Genomic DNA, 16,769 nt, shown 5'->3' on the forward strand with positions numbered 1-16,769 from the left:
TGTGTGTGTGTGTGTATGTGTGTGTGTGTAAAATCTCCAACAGTGTATCTGTCAACTAACTACTCGGGCAGAGACACAGAGCACTAGTTGGACAGAGAGAGTGTTGGAGGACTTAGCTTGTAACCCTGGCCAAGGACTCAACTCTATAGCTGTGCCAGTGAGGAGTCTTACTGGGGATCTGGCGAAAGAGGGAGAAACCAGCCCTGGACTGACTGTGGTCTCTGTGTGCTCTTAAGGGAAATTGCACTTAATGCAGACAGCTGCATCTGGAAATACTGTGTGTGCCTGTCATCTTCCCAATGTACATCCCCCACTGGTTCCTGTGATGAGAACTTAGGCTCCTTGATTACTGGCTCAGTGATGGGGCATCACAATCATGTTTTCAGACCCACTTGTACTGGGGGAGGTGTGGCTGTTATCCATCATAACTCCCTTTTATTCCCTAATATTAAAATTGCATTCTTTTTTACCTTTGAATAAACGTTTTGACTTTGGTCTTCTTTTGGTCGCCTCTCTCTCTCTCTCTCTATATATATATATATATATACCATACTCCTAGTAACACAAGAATGTTTTTATAAGAATTCTCAGATATCTTCTTGCCCATCCCTGCTGATTAATAGTGGATGATTTTAATATCAAGTTAAACAAATTTTCTTTATCCTTTCCTTATGAGATTTTGTGTATTATGAACGGCTTTGGATTTTCTTAACAAGTTAATGTTCTCACCCATCAATCAGATCATATTCTTGATCTTATCTTTACATCTATTTCTATCACTAATCTTACCATAGTTCCTGATTATTTAATTAGATTTTTATTTGATCAGGTTTTCTGCATCCGTTTTTGCTAAATCTGCTCCTTCTTCCTGTTACATGGATTGTAGAAGGCTACACACTCTTTCTTCTGAGTGTTTCACCACAGTTCTAGCTAAGTTTCCTTTCTGTATCTCTACTGACTTGGACACTCTCTTCAGTTTCTACTCAATACTTGGTCAATCTTTAGATGCCCTTGCCCCTGCTCAGAAGCATTTTGTCAGCTTATCCCTCATGAGCCATGGTTTCAGCATTCTTTACAAATTTTAAGGAGAACCAGACAGGGACTGGAACATAAATGGTTACATTTCAGCTTATTTGAAGACAAATTAGCCCTTGACAACTACTACTCAGATTATCATTCCAAAATTTGCCAGCTAAAATCAAATTTTAAACACAAATAGATATCTAGGTCTGCTAATTTCCCAAGTTCCCTGTTCAGGGTTGTGGACCAACTTTCTAACCCATGGTGAGTGGATACTAGGAAATCACCTTACTCTGAAGAATGTGAACTTGGAGCTCAACACTTTTCAGCTAAGATTGCTTGCATTTGATCCTCCCTACCTTCAGTCTCTGGTGTATGCCCTGCATTGTGAATGAAGGAGTTTACTTCTCTAACATCTGGGAAGAGTTCACCATTCCTGACATCAGGAACTTTACACTTATCTCCAGTATGTGGACCCTTGTACTTCAAGGTTTGTGGAAGCATCTCTTGAAACAACAGGTCCATTCATCTACCAGATTGTCACCACCTGTCTTTGGAGCAAAGTTTATCATTCTTTTTTTTTAAAAAAAGCTCTAGTCTCCGCATTCCTGAAAAAGGCTGGTTTGAATGCTAATGACCTTGTTAATTGCTGTCCTAGTTCAAACCTTCCATTTCTTCAAACGTTTCTTGAGAAAGTAGTGTACTGGATAATTACCTGAGCTCTCAAAGGTGTTCTTGATCCATTTCATTCAGATTTTAGGGATCAGCATAGTACTGGCACTCCACTCATTTCTCATTTAGGTGTTTAACAATCTCCTAGTTGCAGGAGATCACCATTTCTACTCTGTCTTGGTCCTTCTTGATTTCTCATCTGCATTTGATTTGGTGGACCATTCTATTAGTATGGAGAAACTGGAGCATTGATGTGGTCTCTCCGGTAAGGTTCTTAACTTTTTTTTTTTTAGCTATTTATCGGTCTTACTTAGAAAATGGCCTCTGGGGTTAACTTCTCATCTTCTTACCCTGTCACGTGTGGAGTATCACAAGGCTCCATTCTTGGTCCATTATTGTTCACTGTTATCTTATTGCTGCTGGGAAATGTTATGTGTTCAGAGGTCTACAGAATCGCTGTTATGCTTATGTCACCCAGGTTTACCTCTCATCTCCTCAAGATGCGAAGCAAGCCTTAAACTTTGTTTCAAATTATTAGAACTCTTCCATGACTGGATGGTCAGTAACAGGCTAAAGCTCAATAATTCAAAGTCTCAGAGTTTGATGGTGCATGCACCTTGAGGGACGCATCCCTTCACATTTTGTTACCTGACATCTATTATAAGACATAAACTTGTTTTTGTGTATAAGGTGTGCAATCTCAGTGTGATCCTTGATGACAGATTATTAACTCTTAAGGACCACAGTTCAGCTCTTATCCAGTCCCACTGGTTTCTTCTTTGGAACATGGCCGTATCAAACACCTTATTCATCCTGCTGATTTTCAAATTGTAGTACATGAACTTGCTCATGGTTACACTCCTGCAATGATTTATATATTTGCCTGCTTGAAACTGAGTTGTCTTGTCTTCAACTTGTCCAAACCTTTGCTGCACCCCTTTTCACTGGGGTTTCTCATTGCCATCCTATTTCCACAAGCCCATTTGGACTCCATTAATTACTTATCAGACAACATATTATTTTTAAGATCTTGGTTTTAGTTTATCTTGCCTTTCATAATTTGAGCCCTTCCTATATGAGAGATATCCTTTACTCTTATGTCTGTAGTCAGACATTACAATCCAGTTCTCTGCGATTGCTTGAAGTTCCTTCTTAACACTCTGATACCTCTGGCCGTCATTATTTTTGCTATCAAGACTTTTTTTAAGAAACCTGCTTTCTAACTGGCTTTGTAATTCACCTACTCTTGCTGTTTTGAAGAATGGTTTCAAAACACATCTTTTTGTCCTTTCCTTTTGATAATTTACTGTTTTATTGTTTGTTTGCATGTTTGTTACTTAATTTGTTGTACAGTGCCTTTATTCGGGCAATTTAATACATTTTAATTTGAATGCATATAGTAAGGAGATCAGAATGTGGGTGCAACTACTAGATACCAGGGATATGACATGCAACATGAGAGTGCAATATTCCATGATGGACTAGGACCAGAAAAGGAGATACTGGGGATGTGTGATCAACTTAGGGACAAGTACAGGGATTGTGATGTTTGTGTGAGTGTGTGTGTAAATGTGTACATGTGTGTGTGAGAGAATGACTGTGGGAGGGATACCTTTGCATACACCATGCAGCTGCTGTAGCTAAGTGCTGATCTACAGTTTACAGTTGTCAGCTGTGATTCACAGACATGCGAATTAGCTGATAATTAGATCTTTTCTTATTGCAGCTAACAGGTCTCAGAACTTTAAAATCCTGCATGGCTCATGCTAGAACTGTAAATGAATCCCTTTGTCTTTAACAAAGATTTTCAGGTAAAGACAGAAGTCTACATGTGCAAGTGATTAAACATGAGAATGCCAAACAGTATATTCTGAATGAAATTTCCAAAGATTATTTCATGCATCTGCAAAGTCACTAGTTTAATTTCTTGTCCATTAAGAAGTTGGAGTCAAGAAGTCTACAGGTGCAAGCAATTTCCCATTAGAGGTCTGAACACTGTCTGTTGAGTGAATTGTACAAAGTACATTGCAATTAACATTTAAAGGCACACTGGTAAGCAATTCAGTGGAAGATAAGAGATGTTTCAAACTTTGGGAAGTAAATCAGTTATACAGTTGTTACTTCCACAACAGCCTTAGTACTTCAATGCATTTAATATAATAGTGCACAATTTAGTTTTATTTAAAGTTAGTCAATACACTTTTTCTCAGGGCTGTTTTCACATCTAAGACACACCTCTCAACTATACAGACTATCACAGAATGACCAAATTTTTACCTCATATTTTTGGTCTATTTCTGATAAAACTGTCTTTTTCTGCCAAATCATTTGCAAGTCATTGAGGGTTGAAGTCAGAAAATAATGACAGACATTGGAGTTTCAGACTTTATACTCTTCAGAAAATACATGCTAGTACAAAACATATTATTCTATCAACTTTCTAATTCTGTAAGAGCAATATTAAAGTGTCCCTATGTTTGGCCTTTGCCCCCCATTATTTATGGATTCATTTCTTATTCTAAGAGGTTGAGAGGTATGATCTGAGAGTGAAATACAGATAAGAAAAGAACAGATAGAAATTAGTGCAAGTGAGAACAGAGGCTGCAACATTTGCTTTAGGATGGGCAACCTTAATTTTAGATTAGGTGATGCCTGTGGTGGAGCCATCAATTTGTGACGACTGCTCCTATCCAGAGGGGTTAACTTCTTTTTTGAAAATGTACATAGTTTTGTGTACTTGTTCTAAGTTAAGGGGACAGGGATTCTGAAAATCTATTTGTTTTGTTTTGGGTTTTAGTGTCTTCATTGAAATAAAAAAAATCTTGAAAAATGTGACATAGGTTCAAATGGAGATGTCAGGAAGCAACTAGATAAGAGATCAGCCTGATATAAAATGTGTGTGTTTGTAAGCTAAAAGTTTGAAATATACATTCAAAAGAACTGTCATGCATCACAGGTGGTAGTAATTGCTTTCTATCATAATGACTACTCTACCCATATTATCAAGGAATGTAAATGCCCTTACAGCACAGACAAAAAACAAAGAATAATGAATTATATTAAGAAATTCAGAGTGCAAATAGCAGTGTTGCAGGACACACATTTGGACAAAAATGATCATGTGAATTTAACAAAGAAAGGATTTCAATGTTGTAATTCAGCAGAATATCAGGGACAAAGGAACAGAGAAGTAATGATACTGATTGCTAGAGGGACTCCAATGGAGGCAAAGAAGGGAACATATAATAGTGGTAGATATGCGGTAGTAAGGGGTTATTGGTGAGGAAGAGGATTATGTTGACATGTATTTATATTCCTCCTAAAATTTCTATTAAGGTGTTAAAGAGAATGTTGTGAACAATAATACATTTTCAGAAGAGAATATTACTTGTGGAAGTGGACTGGACCCTCAGCTGCAATAGTGAGGATGTATCAGGGTGACCTATAAAGGAAAATTATAACAAAAGAGGGTAGATTTCTAAAGAATTATATGAGAATGCTTGGTATGGAAGATATTAGTTCAGTGATAGGAACCCAGACACAATTTAAATATTATTCCCCAAGATACAATACTGGGCTAGACTGGATAGAAGCTCTTTCACATGAACACGTGTGTTGAACTAAAAGTTGTGTCACATAAACAGTTATTACAGATCATGTAACAATAAAAGCTAAGATAAAGATGCAGGGTAAGGAAGTAAAATGAGATGAATGTGGAAAAGAAGAAAAATATTAACAATGGAAATATTTATAAAAACTTAATTATGCTAAGGTTAGAGTTATATAAGGCTCAACAACTAACAACTAGAACACAAGGGCAGCCTCACTATGGATTCCCAAAACAACAGGCCCATTAGCCTGATGAGCCTCATCTGCAAGGCCATGGAATGGGTAATAACTGATCTAATAAACTTTGATATTAAAAATCTTGTAAGGCATGAACCCAAGCAGTTTGGCTTTATTAAGAGTCCTGTCTAATGAGTCTGACAAGCTTCTTTAAAACAGTAACACAAGCTGTGGACAGCTGTCATGCTGTCTATACAGCATATCTTGATATAGTTAAAGCATTTGATACCATACCACGTCAACTTTATTAACAAGCTAAATATGCTCAAAATGGATCACTGTGTAGTTAGGTGGATAATTGGTTTAGGGACAGAACCCACACAATAAGGGTGTCAAATGCATCCTCAAGAGCATAAATGCAACCAGTGAAGTCCCTCTTGGATCTGTTTTTAGGACCTCTACTATTCATCATATACCTCTCTGATTTCTAAATGAAAAACAGGATCTCTGGTTAACCAGGTTTGTGGATGATTCTAAAATGGTGCCATCCTCAAATTTCATTCTGACATGCAGAAGCTACAATTTTTGCTGATACATTATTAGCTGGTGTACAGCAAATGGGCTGCTAAAACTAAATGCTAAAAAGTGCAATATCAAACCATCTTATAGTACAGATAACACCCCATTCCAAAATGAAAATGTTCAGACAGACCTTGGAACACACGTAGATTAATCCTTCTCCTTTCATCAGCATGTTTCATCAAAGGTTAGGAAATCCTTCTGTCTGGTGAAGCTTATTGCAAAAGGTATCATCTCTAGATCCAAAGAAGTCTTTACCCCTCTATATTCTGCACTAATCAGGCCCATCACAGAATACAATGGGATGTATCTTACTAGACATATGAGGAAGTTAGGGAAACCCCAGAGGTTACTAATAAAAAAGATTGCTGATCTAAAATGTCTGAGCTACAAGGAGAGTTAAGTGTACTATAGACTCCCTAAAGTGATTTGTTCCTTCCTATTCAGACCATTATGGCTGCAGCAGTCCTTGACTCCTTATAGTTCCAAACAATAATATTATTATTAAATACCAAGCTAAAAATATTTTAACTTGGTATTTAATAATAATATTTCATAAACATTTTATAAATATGTTATATATTTTTATCTTTGTTTAGCATATATATTATTTAGGGCTATGTAAGACTGGATTCAATGTTCATTCCAGTAACATTCACGTTTACATTTATATGGATGGATTTTATAAAGTGATTTATATAAGATGATTTTAATGGTTACATTGTTTACGATGCATTGGTTGGTGCTTTATTAGTGCTAATCAGTTTTAGGTGGGGTGTGACGTATTAAAATATGGTTGTATGTGGTTTTCAGTTTGTCTGAAGAAGTCTGGGTATGTGCACCAGACGAAAGCGCTAACCTGTTTTTATCTGCAATAAATCTTTAGTTTGGATGTGTGTATTCCAGCCAGTGTGTTTTAAGTTTTTGGGTTTGCTGTTATTCTCGAGTTACTGTTTTTTTAAGTTTTCTACACCATGGCTGAAGGGAATCCTGTTGCTTCCTATGAGGATTTTCAATAACTAAAGGACTCAGTTCACACACTGACTGTTTTGGTTCAACAACGTCTGCCAAAACCTTCAACTGCCGGTAATAATTTGGTTCCGGTAGATGAAATAATATCGGACATTGATTTTGCCAATACACCCTGTGTTTTGAGGGAAGGGAGACAGTTATGCAACGGTGATGATTTTACACCTTTGATCTCAGAAAACTGCAGTGTAAGTAATGCTGGGGACAACTGTGTGGTTCATCCTAAGAATACACAATAACCTGTTATTTCGGGTACACTGGATTCCTGGCTCACCAGGAATGGTCCATCACCGTCTGTAGAAGTGGGTGATTTAGTATCAGTTGATATACATCTTTTGGCTTTTAAAGATAAACTCACTGAGTTTAAAAAGATCCAACAGGAAAATGTTTATTTTCATGAATGCCTCAGAATGCAGCAAGTACCTAAAGGCCTTCGGATGTGGAAATTTCCGACAGGGCTTATTCCACATTCTGTATACCATCAGTAGCTATTAGCCTTATTCGATCGTCTTGGCTGCGAGCTTCTTGAGCTCATGATTAACCACAGTATTAACAGGCTCAATAAAATACATGAAGAAATCCATGTTTTGGACTCCAATATTCATCAGAGTGGTTTGTATGATAGGTGTCGACCCCAGTATGACACTATTTTTCAGCAAGGAGATAATGTGGTTTCTCTTATTTTGAACCGGAAGGCCAAGAAGTTGGACCGGGATCGGAAGGCATACCAGGCAGTGAAAGCTTACTCTGCACCTCCCGCTGGTTCCATCAATCGGACGGTTCATTTTGAGCAAAATTCAGTAAATGATGGCCATGTTGTATGCAAGGATGAAAGGAAAGTGGTCCCTTTAGATACACCAGGGCCAAGATGCTCAGAGAGGTTAAGGAACTGCAGACAACAGCAGTGGAGTCCCTATCCACAGGGGAACAATTGGAGATAGCACGGGCAGACGGGCAGAGGAATGGCCCTTATGCCAACATGAACAGGCAACAGAGGTGACTGTTATCAAACCACCTATTATAGTAATGAATACTAAAAAAGATTTCAAAATTTATAATTATATAAATGTTCCCTTATTTGTTTCTCATGATGATTTGTTGAGCAAAGGGCACAATTTTGTGCCTAGTAGACAAAGTAACATAGCTGAATTGATTTGTGATTTAAAACTGTATATATGTAATTTGAATTTAAAATGTCTACATAAGAATGATACTGATGCATTTAATGGTGACAGTCCTGTTATTAGGGTACCTAGTACCTATAACCCTGACTCACATAATATTTTGAAATCATTTGAAAGAGTTTGTGAAATTAATTTTCACCATTATTTAGGCAGACAAGATCATGTTTTTAATCTCATGGATGTTGAATCCAGTTTATTAGCTGTGTTAAGGGTTAGGAGGGATCTTAGAGTTATGCAACCTGATAAAGGTGGAGGTTTGGTAGTGATGCACAAGGATGTGTATGTTCAAAGCATGTTTAACCTCCTGTATAGTGATACCTATTGTGCTGGGGTGCTTTCTGTGCGGAGTCTGCATGTCCTCCCTGTGGTTGCGTGGGATTCCTCTGGGTGCTCCGGTTTCCTCCCACATCCCAAAGACATGCAGTAGGTGGATTGGACACTGTAAATTGGCCCTAGGTGTGAGTGTGTGCATGTGTGTGTGCCTTCTGTGGAAGGTTGGGCGCCGGGCTGGCAACTCAACACCGTAAAACTCCACTGCCAATCATGAGTGGACAGATGATCCACTGTGGTGACCCCTAACCAGGAAAAGCCAAAAGAAGAAGAAGATAGTGATACCTATTGTGAAGCCTCCCTTCATGAAGTGAATATTGCTTATCGGAAGATAGATTGTGATTTACTTGACATGTTAACACAAGATCAGATTAATATTGATGAATACAATTATATGACAACTGACTTCCCAAAAACACCAGCAATTTTCAAGGTACCTAAGATCCACAAGGACTTATTTAATCCACCATTACGCCCTATTGTAGATTCAGGTTGATCCAAGACTAGTTACATAGCTAAATATTTGGACAGGCATCTTAAAGATTTTGAAAATTCCTCATATTTGCCATGACTCGTGGCATTTTTTAGAAAAATGCAATGAATTAGCAGTTTCAGGGGAAAGCATAACATTTTTAACCATTGACATTAAGGAATTATTATTCCGCACGATATTGGATTGGAATGGTTCTCAGAATTTTTATTTGAAGAACTGGGTTTGGAGCAAGATAATATTAATATATATGTACAATTAATGGATATCGTGCTGAAAAACAATTATATTTATTATGAAGGACATTATTTCAAACAACTATTTGGGGTTGCTTTGGGATCAGCATGTGGTCCATTATTCGCGAATGTTGTGATGCTTTGGTGGGAAAGATGTTTTTTATTTTCCTCCCAATATTTTGGCCATATTTCTCTATATCTACGATATTTGGATGATTTCTTTATAGCATGGAGGGGTCCTATGGAGGGTATTTCCCAATTCATTGATTATATAAATCAAAGTATAGAATTTTTAAAGTTTACACACACCTATAATAAGGAAAAAATACCCTATTTGGATGTAATGATACAGAAACTGAAGGATGGATATCTAAAATCTACTATCTACAAGAAATTGACCTACTCCAATAGTATTTTGCATTATACTAGCTATCATCCTATGTATGTTAAACGTGGTATTGTTAAGGGCCAGTTAGTATGAGCGGCCCGTATAGTTTCCAATTTTGAAGATTTTATACAAGAATGTGATACCATGTGTCAGATATTTTTAGATAGAGGATATCCACCTGGTCTTGTATGTAATATCAAACAAGAGGTCATAGGAAAATGCCACAGTGGTTTTTACACCCCTATTTTGAACAGCTTGGGGGGGGGTGTTTCAACCTTCTATCATCAGCAGTGGTAGGCCTTTGGTTGAGAGTAATCATGTGGGGGACAGTATTGAATCTGTGTCACAAGACAATCAAGTGATTGACAATAATCAGACTTATAGCCCATTTGTATCTACTTTTTATAGTGAGAGTTATATTGTACAAGACATCCTTAGCAAGAATTGGAGTATCTTGTTGAGTGAACCAACTTTGGCTGAAGTTTTTGGTAGGCAACCCAACTTTGTTTTTAGGAAGGGTAGAAATATCAAAGGTCTCTTGGTACAACCTTTAGATGGGGGCATTGGAGGAAGGATGAAACCTTGTGGTATGTGCAATCAGTGTAATTTTATTTTATCAACATCAAGTATCACTATACGCGATAAGAGGATCAATATAAAAGGAAAATATAGTTGCTATACCCAAGCAGTTGTGTATGCTGCCATGTGCATTAAGTGTCCAGCCTTTTACATAGGCAAAACACAATGCAAATTGGTCCAACGGATATATGAGCATAGGTATGAAATACGCCATTGTGATGAGAAAAATGCCTTAAACAGGCATGTTAAAACTTTCCCTGATCACTATTTCAAATTTGTAATATTACAACAAGTAAAATGTAGGGACAGGGGGGGCCCATAGAAGTTATTTCTTGAAGAGAAAGAAACCTGTTGGCAGGTATTTTTTAATGCGTACTCCCCACCATGTTTAAATGATTTAGTATCTATATCAAGTAAGTTAAAATTAAAAGCATTTGATAGATACATTTCTCCCTCCTTGTTGGACAGGGTTCCCTTAGTCAGTACATAGTATAGATATTTTAACTTAGCATTTAATAATAATATTTCATAAATATTTTATAAATATGTTATATATTTTTATCTTTGTTTGGCATATATATTATTTAGGGCTATGTAAGATTGGATTAAATATTTGTTTCAGTAACATTCACATTTACATTTATATATATATATATGGATTTTATAAAGTGATTTATATAAGATGATTTTAATGGTTACATTGTTTACGATTCATTGGTTGGTGCTTTATTAGTGCTGATCAATTTTAGGTGGGGTGTGACGTATAAAAATATGGTTGTATGTGGTTTTCAGTTTGTCTGAAGAAGTCTGGTTATGTGCACCAGACAAAAGCACTAACCTGTTTTTATCTGCAATAAATCTTTGGTTTGGATTTGTGGATTCCAGCCAGTGTGTTTTAAGTTTTTGGAACTACCAACTGCTGTATTACCTCGCCCTCTAGTCCTCCCTCAGGGGTCCACTCTCTCTATACAGTAACCCTGTGTTCCACTATACAGACTCTCCTATTCTTTGAGGATCAGGTGCCACCCTAGCTACCTCCCTCAAGCCTCTTAATGTGGAGTCTGAGAGCTGAGCCCATCTCAGCTCTATCTTTGTGACCCTTCGCAGCTCCCCTTTCACAGGAAGTCTGGTATCGTCTAACAGCAGTGCCCCACTATCAGCCTGGGTACTGCCACTCACCTCTGCCCTTGCAGTCACCCTGCCCAAGGGAACATCAGTACCTACCAGCAGCTGTGGCTCACCTTCAGACTCATTGCTACAGGCTACCTCCCTCCCTAAAATAGCCACCTCACCAGCCCTGGTTGCAGGTGTGGAGTCTGTCTACATCTCCACCAAGCTACCAGACCTACATGCCTATCTCCAAGCCTGATTGCATGTAACTGCATGCACACAAGATACTACATTATCATTCCCCCATCAGGGCATCTGCAGGGATATCTTCAAGCACACCTACTTGCTCGCTTCCTTTTCCACCCTCCCAGTCAAGGTGAAACCTGGCCAAAGGCATTTGGAATGGGGTCCCTCCTAAAGCACTGAGTGGAGTGGACTGCCCAAGCAAGTACTGCTCCTCTTTAACCACTGCAGGCTTCACAATGGTTATGTCAGAGGATGTGTCTCTCTTAGCAGAGGCCTGTTTTCCATCCACTAAGATAGGATATAAACTCCGGTGATAGTCTGGTACCCCTGTTGTCTCCAGAAAACTTACCACTGGCATACTGTTATTCCCACTTGCTGGGTCCCACATCTTTTGTTTCCCACCTTGCTTCAGTGGACATCTATATGCTACATTGCCCCACTGGTTACATTTACTGCAGCTAGTGGCTTCCCCTGTTACTGGTGGACTATGATGGGGTACGTTAGGTTGCCCACCATGGGTTCTCTTATATCAATATGCAGCATGGTGTATCCCCTTCTTGTGCAGTGATGCCCTGCTTGCTAAGTAAAGATCCCCTTTTCTTCCCAGCTCATCTGCAGAGTTACGCTCCCAGTCTGCCAACTAGATTCTCATGTCCTCAGGTAAAGTGCTAAGGGCTTGTTCCCTCACCAAAAGGTCTGCCAGCCTTTCATAAGTGGGGACCTGACACCAACTCACCCGTATATGAAAATAAGTGCTTAACTCAGCAGTGTAATCACATACACTTTCATCTGCCTTAGGTACTTTTTTCTGTAAGCTCCAAGTGTTAACTTAAAACACTCCAATAAACATTGTTTTACTTTACCACAGTTTAAATAATCAGTATCAGACAATTTAGAAACAGAAGTTACAGCTTTACCATGGAGAAAGGGGATCAGGAACCATACTCAGAGCCCTTAGTCTACATTATACTGTTTACATACGCTTTTAAATGTATAAATAAAACTATCAAAATTATCACCCTCTCTAAACTGTGGAAGAAATTTACTGACTTTTCTTGCTTCTGGGGTTTAGTTATTCCTTCCCCCATTACCTCTCCATGACCCTGACGAAGAGTCAGCATCTGCCTCTCATGTTGATGCTGCTTATCATTTTCTTCAGCCTCCAAATGCTGTAGTTTCTCATTTTCTTTGGCCTTTAAACAGCACAGTCTGTCTGCTAATTATAATTCCAAATGTTTGTCCTCCAATTCAAGTCTCTAACTCCAGATGGATTTTTAAGTCCTCTGAGGAAAAGGTGAACTGTCCTGTTTCTGAGGGCTGAACTGGGCTACAGCTGTGACTGAGGCTGAAATAATTTCCTCTTTAGTCGGGTTGGCATGCAGCAGTCCTTTGGCTTTGCACACCTTGGCCAACTGTTTTTTGTCAGCTTGCCATAATCCTCTGCTGACATCTTTGCCTGCTTTCCCCTGACTAAACTAAATTAACAAAAAATAAATAAAACTGTTTTAAAAATGAAACTCTGTATGTTTTACCTTGTGGCTGCTGAGAGTGCACACACCTTCAGTGAGAACTGCCTACAGGCTACAAAAGTTCAATTAATAGCCAAACCACTGCCCACCAATATGTAATGCCCCTACTCTGGGCCAGTGATCAAGGAGTCTCAGTCTTCACCACAGACACCTGTGAGGGTCATTCACTTGGAACAAAAATAGATACACACAGTGTTTCCAGATACAGCTCTATGCACCAAGCACAATTTCCCTTAAGAGCACACAGGGGAACACACTCCTGTCCAGGGGCTGGGTTTCCCTGTCTCTCACCAGGCCCCAAATAAGACTCAAAAACGATGTAACATATGGTCCAAGAACTCCTCCAGACTGAAAGGACTCCAATATGATCACTTTATTTATCAAAACAGAGTTTAAAATCCGGCAAATAAAATCATACGCTATAAAGTAAGCACTTTTGTTTTTACAAATAAAAACTTCTTCAGATAAATGCTAGAAAAATAATAATTAGGTTTTATACTTAGTATATCTGTTTTGACTAGTTCCCTATTACATACCTCTGCAACCATTTGTTATGATAGTCCACATGATTAATTTGTATTTCACTCAATAAGAGAATATTCAAGGTATAAACTGGATATAACAATATTTTAAAATATAATAAAATCGTTTTTGAAAAGAGTCTTTGAAAAAAGAAATGCATGATTTTCATCTAGTAGTAGCCCTTAGTTTTAGAAAGCAATTTATGGACACTTGGCCATTCAACCCTGGCCAACAACTGGCATTTAGTTTCAGTTGCCAGTGTAATTCATGTTTTTCTAACTTCAAAAGTCCATTGCCGTCCTCTCTCATCCAAGGGTAATTGTTCAATTATAAAAAACTTAAGTACATGTCCTGGATTCACGTGTATGCTTTGAAAGTGCATTTGATTATTTATTTTTTCTAATATCATATAAGTGTTCATAGATGTGGTCTTTAAACCTTCTTTCTGTATTCCTAAAGTATAACCCAGGGCATGCGTTACAAGTAGTACAGTAAATGACTCTTGTGCTGTTACAGACAAATTTTCCATTAATTTTGATAGTGAAATTATTAACACGAACCTCATTTGCGATCATAATATGTGTACAGTAAGTGCATCAACCACATTTTGTCGTGCTCTTTTTGATGTTATTGTTATTAGGGTTATGGTATTCAAGTGCTGATTTCTGTATTGCAGGATTTTGAAGGGGAAGACATACAGGCATGGAATTAAATAAAGCTAGCCTGTTTCTGTACAGGCAGGATATAAGTGGCAATGTTCCTTGCTTGCAGTGAAGTGCAAGTACAACTGCAGCACTTGTAAAAGGCTAAAGTACCCAAATCAGTCACAACTTTATCCCTTTTGTCAGTCACGTCTGTAAGCTCAGTACTGACAGTGGCTGACAACAGCATTAAAAACAATACACTATGAGTGGAATGGTTTGAGTAACAACCTATGGTCAGGGAAAGGAGCTGTGTATCTACTATGTGCAGTGTGAAATATTTGGGGACTGGCACTTACACCAAAGGAAAAAAAAAACATAGGAGGGAGTTCTCAGAATCATAGCACTGTTATACTATTTTAGTATCAGAATGAAAGAAAACACTTCCACAAATAAAATGTTTACTGGTTTACCTTCTACTTTGCTACCTAGGCATGCAGTTGCCATGGGAATTTAAGGACTGTTACCAAGGGAGCCCGCAGGATTTTTTGCAGGGGGGTGCAAACCCGGAGCACCGCCCCAACCCCACCCCCTTCAAAGCACCAAACAGATCCTCACTATAGTAAAATCAAACTGAACATGTGAAAGGAATCTATATACAGTCTTACGTTCTCTAACCTACTACATAACATAAATATGTTAACTGGTGTACTGCAGTAAGCCCAGATGTAAGGTGTAATTGTAATAAAGTGTTGAAGTCCCCTAATAAACACAAGGACCCCATACAGTGTACGTACACATGAATCATGGATACAAGACACATATATAATGTGTAATGAATAATAAATCAATGCCAAAAAGCAAATATAATGCAAATTAAATATTAAGCAATGCTAAGCACTGCACAGGTCAGCTTAGTAGGTGTAAGCAATGTGTAGACCAGCTAACGCAATTTGCCCATTGGTATACCCCTTTAAATAATGCCAACCTTAGGTAAGCAGGTTTGCCCATAGCTTAGCCTTTTCAAAACCGTCCAATCATGGCAAAGTGTGGGAAATCACCCTATTGTAAACCAACAGGCGGGAATAACATCTCATAACTGGTTGTAGCTTGCCCTTGCAGGCACCATGTCTGGAATGGGAGAGGGTGTGCGCTTTCGGGCGCAGCACTGGGGCATCCAGGAGTCCAGAGTCATGGCAGGACTCCTTGTCAAAGACCACAAGCAGAAACTGCTGCAGGGCCAGTACTAGGGTTCCCAATATTAAGCGGAAGCCTGGGACTGTCTCACCCATGACCTGAAGCAGTGAAAGGGAGATCTCTTGGATCAGTGGATCCAAGAGGCTAGAAGTACAGGGGCAGTCCCAGCTGTGTGTAAGTATCACTCCGCTACATGTTTAATAACTGCCAGCTCATGTATATCATGGATAGGTATGGCTAAATATTCCTTTTATGTCCTTCACAGTAGCAAGTGAGCGGGTTGCGAACCAGGAAGCCCATGGATGTCGCTTGGAGTGGTTGTGATGCGAGGCAGGTTAGTAATACTCTTGCATGTACTGTCATAGGAAATAAATCTAAAAGTATTACTAAGTTAATTGCCTGTATAAAGCCTGTAATGTTTAAGGCAAGTACTGCATATACCAGAAAATATGGCAGGAAGAGTCTCATATAGGTTGTATGTAAATAAAAGCATAATAGCCTGACAATGAAGGTCTAACTGCTGGACTGCATGTGTTTACTCTGGTATCATATGGTAATGTAGATTTGCAATCACTTAATAGTACTGTTGTATTAAGCATTGTTTCCCACACTGTGCAACATAAATAAAATGTGTAGGAATGTCTGTATATGACTGGTATAATCCCCAGCGGTCATTTAGTACAAATGAGAGAGACATAGACAGAAAACAGTGAAAAGACAAACAACAACTGAGATATGAACTGTTGTATTTTTAGCACACACAGCCATGGTTCAAATCCTGGGAGTGGTAGTAGTCTGCATACAGAATCATGCCCCACAACTGTACAGATATGTCCAGAATGTCCAGTATATCAGCCCATATCTGCTGTCCGTCCCCCTATCCCCTTGGGAAATCAGTGGGATGATCCCAGATGTTTAGGCAGCAAACAGGAAATACAACTGATTGTCACACATCTATAAGAACAAACCTGTCACACTAGCAACCCCCCCAAAATGTTATGAGAGTAATAAGCCAAGTATGTCCCATCTACACACCCATGTTGTCAAGCTGTGACCAGAGTGTGTACAGTAACAGAGTGAGATATTCGTGCATAATACTAATGTGGATTCTGGTACTTTATGTGGCAACATTCAGGGAGTGCTAAAAAACATTGCTCCCACAGGTCTGTCAGATATGAACACTGTGCCTAGAAATAAAAGATTGATACCCTGTACTGGTGCTGTTTACTTT

Source organism: Protopterus annectens, chromosome 6.part0 (genome assembly GCF_019279795.1).
Source record: "Protopterus annectens isolate FY-2018-M chromosome 6.part0, PAN1.0, whole genome shotgun sequence".
In the NCBI taxonomy this organism is placed as follows: Eukaryota; Metazoa; Chordata; order Ceratodontiformes; family Protopteridae; genus Protopterus; species Protopterus annectens.